The 14051-nt window shown below is 40.2% G+C and overlaps 1 protein-coding gene across 2 annotated transcripts in view; it reads left to right on the top strand.

The window, feature by feature from the left end:
- The window catches only part of BRIP1 (BRCA1 interacting DNA helicase 1), a 561638-nt gene that overhangs the window by 77591 nt on the left and 469996 nt on the right, over window positions 1-14051 (top strand). The window lies entirely within an intron of this gene.

The following is a 14051-nucleotide window of genomic DNA, read 5'->3' on the forward strand; positions in this document are numbered from 1 at the left end:
AGAAGAACGACATTCCATTGCTAGACATTATATTGATTGCAATGGGGATGACATTCAACCTTGAAACACAAGCTTTTGCAAAAGTTGTAGTTCCCAAGAGAGGGGATGACATATTTGGACTCCTCTGTAAAGGTGAAGTCTTTTGTATTTTTCATCTCCAGACCAGAATTTATATGGGTTTATATTCTGAATGGAATATTACCCACCTTTCTGAATCCCCCTCTCTTTTGGAGTCATCACTATTTTGATTTTTATATATATTCTATACACCATATGAACAATGTTTCATTTTGTTTAATCTTTCTTTTGGTGCCTCCTTTTGCTGCTGTGTTTCTTGTGTTTTCTGTTTCTTTGATTAACAACTAGTATTGATATATTCCTGTAGGTTTTTGGCAATTTTGTACAAATAGTTTTTTAGTTTTTTTCACATTACTATACAGTGTATTACTGTCTGTGTGTGTGTGTCTCCCTTTTTATACCTGTAATGGGCCAAGATGCAGACAGGCTATGATTAAGTGCTGGCAAGCATGAAACGCGTTGACCCTTCTCCGCTTCTATTGCTGTACTTGTTTTTCTGATACAGTAAAGGTGACTCTTAGGATGTATAGTTGTCCAATTGTTCTTCACATCTGTACAGTTATGAGCTGAGATGGCAATCCTTTTTCCTATTGCAGCAATAATTAACCTGGGTGGTGTCTTAAAGCAGAACTAATCCTGTTCGATCCTTTAAGAAGAATTTATCAAAATTGGCACAGCCAGGATCTGGAGCAGTTGTGCATGGCAACCAATAAGCTTCAAAATAAGAATAAATACAATAAGCACAAACGAGTAATCAGTATAAGTGATTAATATTAAGTGTTCAATATAAACCTATAGTTTATTGGTCAGCCAAACACTGTTTAGTGTTTTCACACCACCAAAATGTTACAGTGTAACAAAAATCAACACATTAGCGATATAAGTCCCCCAAAAATGTTGAGGCTAATCACAATGTGATTTATCTGGTTTGTAGTATGATGAGTGAGTTTTTTAATGCAATGAGGTGAGCAGGCACTTTGTTTGGTGGAGGAGTTGCACCTGTGCATGAAGAGTGAAGACATAGGGTGTTTTACATGTTTTTTTTTTCACGTACAGTATATTCATTACATCATAATTTTCATTGAACTTTTGGACATATTCGTATTGTTGGAATATTCTCAACACTTTTTTGGGAGTTTATATTTATATTGGTTTATGTGTTGATTTATGTTGTACTAAACGTATTTACTTTATTTACTTCAGATTAACCAATCAGCTTCCTCTGTCTTTCATATTCAAAGCTTAAAATTGTTGTAAAACCTCACATATACTTAGTGAAATTACTGTTCTCAGGTGACACAAATCCTCCTACTTAAGTTGTTCCTGTGTACTTGCATCCATTTGTCCTATACATCCTTGTAAAACTCAGAGATGAAAAGATTTTTCACAGATTCACAAAGCAGGGGGCAGGGAGCTGCAGTTACACACTGTACAAAAGCTCTGAGAATGAATTGGAAGGAAGGGACACACAAAAATAGGGCTGCGATTGTTGATAACAGATTGGTCCCTCCCCTGTCACCTTTTTTCACTTGGTGTCAGGAAAACTTGTCAGAAGTCACTCGTGCTGATAACAGAGGAACTAGACAACAGAGAGAAATGACACTTAGTGCTTTGGGGAGAGAGAGAGAGAGGCAAGTAAACACTATAGAAATGTGTTCTTTGTTCAGATTGCATTCCTGAGGTTCACAACCACTTTATCTGAACCAAGGGCGGATCCAGGGGGGGGCAACGGGGCAATTGCACCCCCCGAGAAAATAATGAGCGGGTGACTGAACAGGCCAGCGGGGAGCGAGCGGATGGGCAGTCATGCCAGCGGGCTGGCGTGTGACTGAGCAAGCAGGCAAGTGTTGTCAGGAAGCCGCTGCTCATCTGAACATGTGACTGAAGAGACGTTGCGTCGCGGCCATCTTGGTACTCCCGCACTCGTCGACAGTAAGCCTAGTGTTGTAAGTCGGCAAACGGACATCTTTATACACCCACCGGAGTATTGCTTTTCCCAGGTATTTTTAAAAGTAAACTCAACTTCTATTTCACTAAATAAACTGCGTTTACTGTTAAAAATAACTGTGAAAAGCAAGACTCCGGTGGGTGTATAAAGATGTCCGCTTGCTGACTTCTAACTCTAGGCTTACTACAGACAAGTGGGGGTGTACCAAGATGGCCACAATGCAACTTCACTTTGTGACAATCTGCATATTGTGGCAGGTGACGTTGGCAAGTGACAATTCACATCTGGTGGCAGGGGATGTGGCAAGTGACATGGCAAGTGACAATCTGCATTTGGTGGCAGCCAATGGTGGCAAGTGACATGTTGCATCTGGTGGCAGGCGATGGTATAAAGTGACACACTTCATCTGGTGGCAGGAGACATGGCAAGTGACACGCTGCATCAGGTGGCAGGCAATGTAGCAAGTGACACGCTGCATCAGGTGGCAGGCAATGTAGCAAGTGACACGCTGCATCTGGTGGCAGGCAATGTAGCAAGTGACACGCTGCATCTGGTGGCAGGCAATGTAGCAAGTGACACGCTGCATCTGGTGGCAGGAAATGTAGCAAGTGACACGCTGCATCTGGTGGCAGGCGACGTGGAAAGAGACACGCTGCATGACGTGAAAAGTGACACGCTCAGGGCTCCCACTGATTCTACATTATGGTGAGCTGAACTATTTAATTTTATATTACAATGTAATAATAGAAATAATGCGCTTCAATCATCCTGACACTATATTAATCATGGCGCTGTGATGATTGAAGCGGCAATACACCAGCCATTGCCCCAACAAATTGCCGCAAAATTTTCTGGCAGTGTCCCGCCCGAGACTAGGCTCTAGATCTACCCCTGATCTGAACAAGCTGAAGATAGTTACCATGGTTACCATGCACAGCTTCTCCAGTTTTGATAGATGTCTCCCAGTGTTAGTAAATGACACAGGTTTCACTCCTGGAATCATTAGGCAATATTATATATTAATGTGTTATCACTGTAATATCACTTATAGGTGGGCTGGCCCTTTAAGAAGTTATTTCAGTCAGCCAGCATACTCACAATGCCTTTTTTCAAAGTGATTGTAAACGATCATCTTGTAAAACAACCCATTTTGTTAAAATAGAAATGAAAGGCAAAACATTTGTATATAGATATAAAAAAACACACAGGGATTTCACACAAAGGAAGCAATACAAAGAGAACTGGAGACTTTCATACAAGTCCATGGTACAGCAACAACAGGCACATAGGATTATGAAATGTTGGGTTTACATACAGTATCCGTTAACACAATTTTTCTCCTTCATTGGAGAAATATTTTGGTATGGTTTGACAAATGTAGTAAACACACTTTAAAGGGAAATGATAATGGATTATCATTACATATTTTGATCAATAATTTTTAAATTTACCAGAAAATAATTATGTGACATTTACATTTTTAGTTGCTTGTAGTCATTTGTGTTTCAGGGAACTCGCAAACATCTCTGCTTAAAGTGATATTAGACTTTTTATTTTTTCCCTTATAACAAACATGCCATACTTGCCTGCTGTGTGCAGTGGGTATGCAATGCACAGAGCCGCCCTGATCCTCTTCTGGGTTCCCCACTGGTACTCCAGGCTCCTCCTGCCTTTCAGTTACCACCCTATTAAGCCATTTGGGGGGGGGGATTGCACCTAAAAGGTTTTTTACCCTAATAGAGAGAATGCATTAAGGGAAAAAAAAACCTTTAGCCTTTAAGACTTCTTTAAAGTGGCATTAATAAATATATATATATATATATATATATATATATATATATATATATATATATATATATATATATATATATATATATATATATATATATATATATATATATATATATATTGCACCTCTCTTTACTCCTGTTTGTTTGAAATATGCACTTTGCATTTGTATACTGCTCTATACACACTACAAATCCAAGCAAGAGAGGGTGGCTACCTTCCTACATATAGTGGGGCCATAGAGAAAGAACATGGCCACCTGGAAGCCAGATCAAAAAAAGGCAATTTGGAGGATACTGAGAGTAATAGACAGTCATTTTGAGATAGTAACACATACCGTATTTATCGGCGTATAACACGCACCTTTTCCCCCCAAAAATCAGGGGGAAATCGGGGGTGCGTGTTATACGCCAATCCCCCGCTGTTTCTAATCCTTTCTGGCGTTCTCCACGGCTTCCGGGTATTTTCGGCTATCTTCAGCCATTCTCGGCGGCTTTCGGAAAGCCAAAAGCCGCCGAGAAAGGCCGGGTGTGGCCGAAAATAGCCGAGTGTGGCCGAAAATAGCCGGGAACGGGCGAAAATAGCCAAGAACGGCCGAGTGCAGCCGAAAATAATCAAAAGCCGCAGAGAACGGCCAAGAACTACTGAGCGCCGCCGAGATACACAGGACATCCGCTCTGTAATTCGGCGGCGCCATTTTTAAATGGCAAACACACTGAAAAGACTGCAAATGACTGACAAAGCTAAATGAAAGGCTGCAAATGACTGACAAGGCTATAGAATAAATGGAAGGCTTCAAATGACTGACAAGGCTGCAATGCAAGGTTGCAAATGACTGATAAGGCTGCAATGCAAGGCTGCAAATGACACTGATAAGGCTGCATTGATGGGCATTTAAATGTAAGTTTTTTTTTTTTCCTTAAACTTCCCTCCTAACAGTTTTTTTCTTTTAAATTCCCTCCTAAACTTGGGGTGCGTGTTATACGCCGATAAATATAGTACTTTTTTTACCCAGAATTTAGTGAATGTTCTTGTGGTGAGAAAATACAGAGGTTGCCCTTGCTGAGTTCTGAAATTGCCTACGGTAGTTGTCTGACTTTTATTGATCCAAGTGGTTCTATACTAAGTCAATGACCTGTATTATATCTGCAGATTAGGAGTTCTAACCTTTCTCTGACATCACTAGCTGCATGCTTGTTCTTGGTCAGGTACTCTAAAAGTATTAAAGAGGACTCGAACTTTGGAAATTGTGCCAAAAAAAGCAGGTAGAGGGCAGATAACTAATCACCTGTATTGCCTATAGTCTCGTAGCTGCTGATCTTTCTCCTTTACTAGCCATGCTTTGTCTATTTCGGTAGAGACAGGGTTTTGCTTTCTCATGTCAAATCTTCCTGCAAGAACAAGGAGTAGGACAGTAGTGACATCACCAGATTTCACTCTAAATCTATTCTAGCAGGCAAAGAATGCAGTGTTCTAGATATCCTGTTTTAAATTTTTTATTGTGTTTTTTCTTAAGGTTTAACAAAGGTCATGAAAAAAATACCATACATATTAGTACAATGCTATGAAAAAATTAAATAAGAGAATACAATTATAGTAATGCTTCTCTCATGAAGAGTATAAAACAAAAAGTAAGGGGCATTCCATTATATAATACTTAATTTAACATTGGTAACAGTGAACATAAATAATAAAGATTAGAATATATGAAAGTGTAATAAAGAACTATAGCAAGGTTAGAAGGAGATTAAGATTTGTTTGGTATAGTGGGCCAAATTAGTATTGAATAGTTAGAAGTGAATAGACTTTTCCCAGGGCCAAGTTCCTGCTATATGGCTTGGCATTATCAGGAGATAAAGCAATATTCTCAACTATTCCAAATGACCCTTGCTTTAACTGGATAAACTTGTTTATAAAGAAGGAGTTAATTGTGTGGGGATTGAGGAATGTTTCCAGAAGGGATCACTAGTTTAAATGTTTGTGACTAGATTGTAGACCAAATTGGGCTTTTAATCTGTCCCAAATAGGGTGTGTTTGGTTATGGGGTTTGTAATTGTCCTACGTTGTGCAGGGGGGAGCCATAAAAGATTTGCAGTGGAGAGAAGGTCACAATAAACCGACTCCAATGCTACCCATAGTGGGGTTTCAGTCGTAGCATGATATTTGGGTAGTTGTGACAATTAGGCTGCATAGTAATGTTGGGGAAGTTTGGTACACCGAGGCCTCCTCTCATTCTGGGAGATTATTAGGTAGGTTTAGGTAATTGGGGTTTTCGTTTGACTTCAGATAAATTGTAAAGTTTTATTTTGTAAAATACGTAAGAAATGCGATGGGATTGTGGTAGGAAGCAATCTAAAAAGGTATAGGTTTTTCGGGAGGATAGACATTTTTATCACTGTAATGCTACCCATTCATGCCAAAAGTAAGGTTGACCAATTTGTGAGGAGTTTATTAAACTGTGCCGTCAATTTATGCCCACTCACTCTGGGAAGAAATCAGGCACTGTGTGGAGAATTTAGTCTGGTATATTTGGGTATATTAGGCTGTCGGGTCCTAATCGGTGTGGAGCTTTAGGCAGACATGTCCTGCTTAGACGGTTTTGCGTATGCGCCTCAGTGTCTTAGATCTCACAATGCAGATATAAACTATGAGGCAGTAGACACAGGAGTGCCTAGGGACCCTCATTCTATGAATTGCATTGCTGTTTCTCAAGAGGACTTCCAGACAAATGCTACATTTTCTTTTAGGGTACTGCTTAAACACAATATACATTTTACCATAACCTAGCAAATCTTTACTTTTTAGTTCCATGTTAAGGACAGTCTCATCAATTCTTTTCAGGAGGACCTTCGCAATAGCAACCTCTGTATACAGATTTGTTCAAAAATAATAGCAGTCAAACATCACTAACCAGATCAAACACTGTTTTTTGTTATAAGTTATATTTATACATAGCAAATAATTTACTAGTAGGTGTAGTAGAGTAATAGAAAACCAACAGGCATGACATGCATGCAGTTAATTCTGTGTAATTGAATCATCAATTGAAATGGGCATGTTAAAAATAATAGCAGTGTGGAGTTCAATTAGTGAGGCCATTCAGTCTGTGAAAAACAGGTGTCAAATAGGTGGCCCTTATTTTAGGACGAAGGCAGCAAATGTTGTACATGCTGGGTATAGTGCACGTCTCTCTGAAAACATGAATAAAAGGGGTCGTTCCAGACATTGTTCAGAAGAACAGTGTACTTTAACCACCTCAATACAGGGCACTTATATCCACTTCCAGGCCATTTTTCAGCTTTCAGTGCTGTCACAATTTGAATAATTGCGTGGCCATGCTACACTGTGACTTTATGAAATTTTTATCATTTTCTATACACAAATAGATCTTTCTTTTGGTGGTATTTAATCACTGCTGAGTTTTTATCTTTATTTTTTTACGAAAAAATAAAAAAATACAAAAATAAATAAATAAAATAAAATAAACGTTTTTCTTAGTTCCTGTCAGTAAATTTTGTAAATAAGTAATTTTTCTCCTTCACTAATGTGCGCTGAGGAGGCAGAACTGATAGGCTGCACTGATGAAGTGACACTTATGGACACTGATAAGGTGGCACTTATGAGCACTGATAGGCGGCACAGGTGGGCACTAATAGGCAGCACTGATGGGCATTGATGGGCAGCACTGATAGCCAGTACTGACTGGCATCACTAATGCCCACTGATTGGTGGCACTTGTGGGCAATTCTGTGCACTGATTGCTGCCACTGGTGGGAACTGATTGCTGCCACTGGTGGGCACTGATTGTTGGTATTTCTGGCACATATTGTAGTCGGGGAACTGATGATCAGTGCCCCTATTATATGTGAAGATGTCCCCCTGCAAGGCGATGCAGCTGATCGGCTCTCCTCGCCACACACTCTTTCTGTCAGTGTGAGGCAAGGAGTGCTGTTTACCGGCATCTCTGTGTTTACATGTAAACCGGCTGTGATTGGACACAGCCGATCACATAGTTAAAGAGCTGTGGCTCTTTACCGAGATCGGGGTCACGCCGTGTCCTAGCAACATGGGCAGCCATTCTGGGGCGACGTCCTATGATGTCATCCCAGAACGAGAGCCGCGCCGCCCCTCTGTCATTTGACGGTGGGCGGGCGGCAATCGGTTAATTAAAAAATTGATTGGAGAGGTGAAAACAGATATGCAGAAACTGATAGGCTGCTCAGCTAAAATTATCTCAAATGCTTTTAAATGGCAATCAAAACCAGTACTATGTGGAAGAAAAGGAAAACTGGCATTTAAATGGATGAAGAATAGCCAAAATGGTAAAGATTCAGCCAACGATCAGCACCAGGGTGATCAAAGAAACAGTCTAAAGTTACCTGTGATTTCTGTAACAATTAGAAGACGCCTATGTGAAACCAAGCTATCGGCATGAAGCTCCTGTGAAGTCCCAGTGAAGTCCCATTGTTGAAAAAACAACGTGCTGAAGAGGTTACAGTTTGCCAAAGAAAATCTTGGCTGGCCTAAAGAGAAATGGCGAAACGTTTTGTGGACTGATGAAAGCAAGATTATTCCTCTTGGGTGTAGGGGCCGCAGGCATTTTGTCAGATGAACCCCCAAACACTGAATTCAAGCCACAGTACACTGTGAAGACTGTGACGCATGGTGGAGCAAGCATCATGATATGGGGATGTTTCTCATACTATGGTGTTGGGCCTATTTATCGCATATAATAGAAAGCAATCAGCTCAGGGGACTAATTAAAATAAACAAACTAACTGCAGCTGAACACATAGATATTCACAACATCAAAGAACAATTGATAAAACAGAAATAGTGCAGCAGAAAAATTATACACAAATAAAATATAATAAAATGAGCATATAGTCCATATATGATAAAAGGTGAATCCAAATGAGCCCACGTGTTCCATGTGATTGAAATAACAGGAGAAACGGCTTCAAGTGACAATCCCCCCCTCTCCAATGCAATTGCTTTGCTCCACTCAATATATGGACTCCTGAACTAACAGGTAGTCAAATGCCCGTTGACTACGTTCTTGTGAAGTTCTTCTTCACCAGTGGGCATTTGACTACCTGTTAGTTCAGGAGTCCATATATTAAGGTGAGCAAAGCGATTGCATTAGTGGTGGAGGGATTCTCACTTGAAGCTGTTGCTCCTGTTATTTCCATCATGTGGAACATCCTTCCTACTGTTTCCTGGGCTCTTTTGGATTCACCTTTTATCTTATATGGACTATATGCTAATTTTATTTGTGTATAATTTTTGCACTGCACTTTTTCTTTTTTACCTATTGCATACCAGGGATCATGGATCAGTTTGAATACATCACAATACTTGAAGAGCTCATGTTGCCTTATGCCGAAGAGGAAATGCCCTTGAAATGAGTGCTTCAACAAGACGATGACCCCAAACACACCAGTAAGCGAGCAGCATCTTGGTTCCAAACCAACAAAAGTAACGTTATGGAGTGACCCGCCCAATCCCCAGACTTTAATCAAATAAAAAACTTGTGGGGTGACATCAAAAATGCTGTTTCTGAGGTAAAACCAAGAAATGCAGAGGAATTGTGGAATGTAGTGCAATCGACCTGAGCTGTAATACCTTTTCACAGGTGCCAGAAGTTGGTGGACTCCATGCAACACAGATGTGAAGCAATTCTCAGAAACCGTAATACAACTAAATATCAGTTCAGTGATTCACAGGAAAGCTAAATCTTCAAGAATCTCTCAGTTGGTACAGTAAATGTTTGAGTTTGTAACATTAAACTCAAATGCCTAATATTCCTTAAATATTCACATTTAACTCAAAAGCTTAATATTAATTTTTCATATAAATAATATCTTCACTTTCTGTAATAACAAATTTGAAAATTTTTCTTCATACTTTGATTTGGAATAGGCTGCAATTTTCCCAATGCATTTGTATGTATAGAAATAAAAGCAATTATAAATATTTTGAGCTTTAGTCACTTTTTTAAACACATTGCTATTATTTTTAACACAACTGTATATTGCTGTACAAATTTCCCTTTTAATTAAACCTAAGAGCAAACACATGAATAACTTCCCTGCCATCACAAGGTGGTGCTGCAGATTTTCTTAACTTTAGTATGGGAGATTGTGAAAGGTACTGGGCTTTGTGTTGAAGTGCTGTTATTTGTTTAACTGCATAATGAACATGCATTTTTTTTCTGATAGATTGATTTTATATTTTTTACATAACTGTTTTTCAAAATTCACTGTAATATCATTTTATCATGCTACTGCATACCTAACTTTTGTATATCATTTGTGTGCTCATTTATAATTCATTAAAGTTTAAAGCTATGAATTATGTTGGAGTCATATAAACTAGATAACAGTGAGTGGTTTGGGTATGGAGTGGTGTATGCCAGAAAATGTATGGTTATTGATTTGCGGTCTAGACAGTTACTCAGAATAGTCATTTATCAGTCCACTGGTTTTGTTTAATGTATCTTCTTTGCACAAACTTACAGAACTTAAAGGGGTTGTAAACCCTCGTGTTTTTTCACCTTAATGCATCCTACGCATTAAGGTGAAAAAACTGTCACTGAGCACCCCCTCATTTTACTTACCCAAGCCCGTTCGTTCCCACGCTGGAAACGTGCACACGCTCTCTGCCCATTGTCTCAGCTCTTGATTGGATAGATTGATAGCAGTGCAGCCATTGACTCCTGCTGCCATCAGTCAAATCCAATGATGAAGGGGGCAGGGCCGAGTCTGGCTTTCTGTGTCTATAGGGGCAAAAGCTGGACTCAGGAGAATGCCTGCATGGATACCCTCAAGGAGAGCACTTCTCCTTGGTGGTTTCCTGATGCGGGGAGGAGCTACTAGTGCCGCAGAAGAGGAGGATCAGGGCCACTCTGTGCAAAACTAACTGCACAGTGGAGGGAAGTATGACATGTATTTTATTTAAAAAAAAAATTAAAACACAAGAGACCTTAACCCTTTTAATTCGTTACACATGAACAAAAATAAGCTAAAAAAATTATTCTGTTCATTTAGCAAACACCGAAGCAAACACTGAAGCAAAGCCTCTTTTGGGAGTTTTTATAGATAATATCTGAATTTGCCTTTTCTGCTTGCTCTGTAATGTACACTTTTTTTTCCCATGGGATACTTCTTTAAGAAATCAGATAGTGGAAAGAGGAAATGGCCCAAATAACATGATGGATATTGTTTTAAATTAAGAAGCTAATTTCAACAGTTGAGGATTTGTTCCAACTAAAATGATATTTAAGATTTTCTCATATGTCTAATAATCTTTGCTGATGAAGTCTACGCACTTGTGATTGTTACAATGGACATGCCACATTTGCCGTTTGTTTTTTATGCTTATTTTATTTTATGGTAAATGCAACATTAGTAGGGAGGGAACATCAAGAGCTCCGGCTGTCAAGATCTTGTGTAACATGGGCATTAAAGTGGTTGTAAACCCTGTAAAAAAACAAAAAAAAAATCCCCCCCCAAAAAAACAACCTGCAAGACAAAGGCATAATGAGCTAGTATGCATAGCACACTAGCTCATTATGAATTACCTGAGAGCAAAGCCCCTGCGGCGGTCCTCGTTCAATGCTCTGGTGGCCGACATCTCTCCAGGGGGTTACTTCCAGGTATCGCGGCTCTGGCGATGTGATTGTGAGCCGCGATTAAGTCACTGCCGTGCATGAGCGCTGGAGCCGCCAGTAACGCCACAGTACAACTGAATCAGCGGCACGTACGTGCCATTGCGTCAGTTTGCTTAAAGCGGGAGTAAACCCGCTGACTTTTTTTTTTCTTTTCACACCTGTAAGTGAAAAGGCATAATGAGCTAGTATGCACTGCATACTAGCTCATTATGAAATACTTACCATTGAACGAAGTGCCGGCATCTCACTCGGTCCACGCCGAGGGAGCTGACATGTTCCCTTGGCGTGTCTTCCGGGTATTGCAGCTCTGGCGCTGTGAGTGGCCGGAGCCGCGATGTCTTCCCGGCATGGTCTGGCATCTGCCGGACTTTCAGCCGAGAATCCCCGGTGCACATGCGCCGATGAAGTCAGCAGTTCATTGCGAGGGGAATATCTCCTAAACCGTACAGGTTTAAGAGATATTCTTTTTACCTACAGGTAAGCCTTATTATAGGCTTACCAGTAGGTCAAAGTGAAATATTTGACTATTCAACCTCTTTAAGTGCACATGTGCCGATGACGTTGGAACATGCAAATACAGGTATTTCTCCTAAATTGTGTAGGTTTAGGAGATATCCAGTGTAGCTACAGGCAAGCCTAATTATAGGCTTGCCTGTAGTATAAAGTGGTTGTAAAGGGTTTACAGCAACTTTAAAGTGTCCTATTGACTACAGGGTCACAGGTGAAATCAACGCACCCTTTTAAAAGAAGAGGCTATATACTTACTTTTTGGCTGTCTGTGTGTTCAAATTCCACTGCATTGTTCCTCCCTGGCCTCTGCTCATACATCACTACAGGCAGAATTTGTATCTATCGGTGTTTTAACCTGCCACTACTCTTGTAAACCACTTCAGCTTTCACAGTTGTTTAGTCTATATGTATGGATCAGATTAATTTTCACATTACAGCTATGGCTTTTGTTCCAGTAGTAACTTTTTTACCACATGGTGGTTTTGTCTCCAATAGTTATTTTAATTTCTGTATATTTAAAGGCGACAGTTTGATGAGGGTTAGTTTTTGAAGATACCTGTAGATTAAAAAAAAATTATTCTATGAGTTGTATAATCGCAATAAATTTATGTTCTTGTTGTGAAGCATTGTGAAGTTATTTTCATATTTAATACAAGCATCTTTTAACACAATTCCTTTAAAAATGAACCTAGACCCAAATTGTATGTAAACACACAGGTTCTGCCCATACCATACTACCGTATTCTACCTTGGCTGTGCTCAGTTTTGCAGCATAGAGGAAACACCATTCTGCTCCTGCTTGCAAAACGCTACATGTAACTCTGTTCTCACTGCCATCCACTTACCTTTTGAGCACCAGCTGTTTGGGATTGAGCTCCTGATTTTTGGCCTAGTTGCATTACTGCTATGTGGATGCAACATTTCTGCAATAAGACAATGTGGGAGCAGTCCCATTACTATGGGTGACTTCAGCCCATAATTCCCTTGTGCTATCTACTTGGTATCCTCTGAGGGAACTAGCATCTGCAATTTAAATTTTGTGCCCGTATAGGGATCATCTGAGTCTTACCTCAGTTCTGACGGATGGGGCCTTCACGTCTGCTGGGGACTTTTTGCCTACATTTGCTCAACTCTTCACGGACACTGACCACAGAGACTGTAAATCTGTTCCAGCACTATACACTGTAGAGTCGATCCCTGATTTTCCCAAGCCCTCAGGTCAAGCCAGGACACTTCTTCCTGTGATCATGTGTGACTCAGATTCTGAGTCCCAACAATCTTCTCAGAAAACACGGTTTTCTAAGGCTTGCAGTCTTGCTACCTGATAACTGTAAGGGCATGCTTTCGCCAACCTTTGGGCTTTTAGGTCTCCTACAGCTGCAAAGACCTTCCTATTACATTTGCAGTTCTAGGTGTTTCTCTACATGGACAAGAAATACTCTGAAGGGTCATAGGCCCCACCTGTGGAGTGTGCTGGAACGGTTTCCCATTTGAGAGGGAATTCATTGAATGGTGGTTTATTCCCACTGTGCATCCACTGGTTACCCACTTTAACAGGGTCTCCACTAAAGGGCTAGAAGGCATGCTTACCTTTAAAGATTCTGACAAAATCTCTCCCTAAATTATTAAAGTGCTTGGTTCCACTCTCTGTCCTGTGTTGGCAGTGACCTTAATCTACCAAACTGTCAGATTGGGTTAGCCCCCTTTTAAAAGGGATCTTTCCACCATTGGGGTTCCATTGCACGTGTGGCACAAATGCCTGGAGCATTATGTTTCAGTGGTGATGGCTTTTACAAGCATCTAGATCCTTACAAAGTTGGTAAGGTTGAATAAAGACACCAGTCCATACATTTCAACCACTGAGGCATGCTCGCATGCTAAAGAGAATCAGCTTTTTGGATCCTGGTAGTTAAAACCTTTTAACCTTTGTTAAAAAGGGGATCCTGTCTTGAGCAGTTTTGTTACATTTCTGCCTCTGGGAAGTAGTGGTAGTCTTCCCTGTGACAGGAAAAGTATCCTGGTTGCTGTGCTGAACAATAGAATTTTTTTAGTTTT

The sequence above is a fragment of the Lithobates pipiens genome, unplaced genomic scaffold, assembly GCF_037356315.1.
Source record: "Lithobates pipiens isolate NorthernLeopardFrog02 unplaced genomic scaffold, aLitPip1_a1.2 Scaffold_16, whole genome shotgun sequence".
Taxonomy (NCBI): Eukaryota; Metazoa; Chordata; class Amphibia; order Anura; family Ranidae; genus Lithobates; species Lithobates pipiens.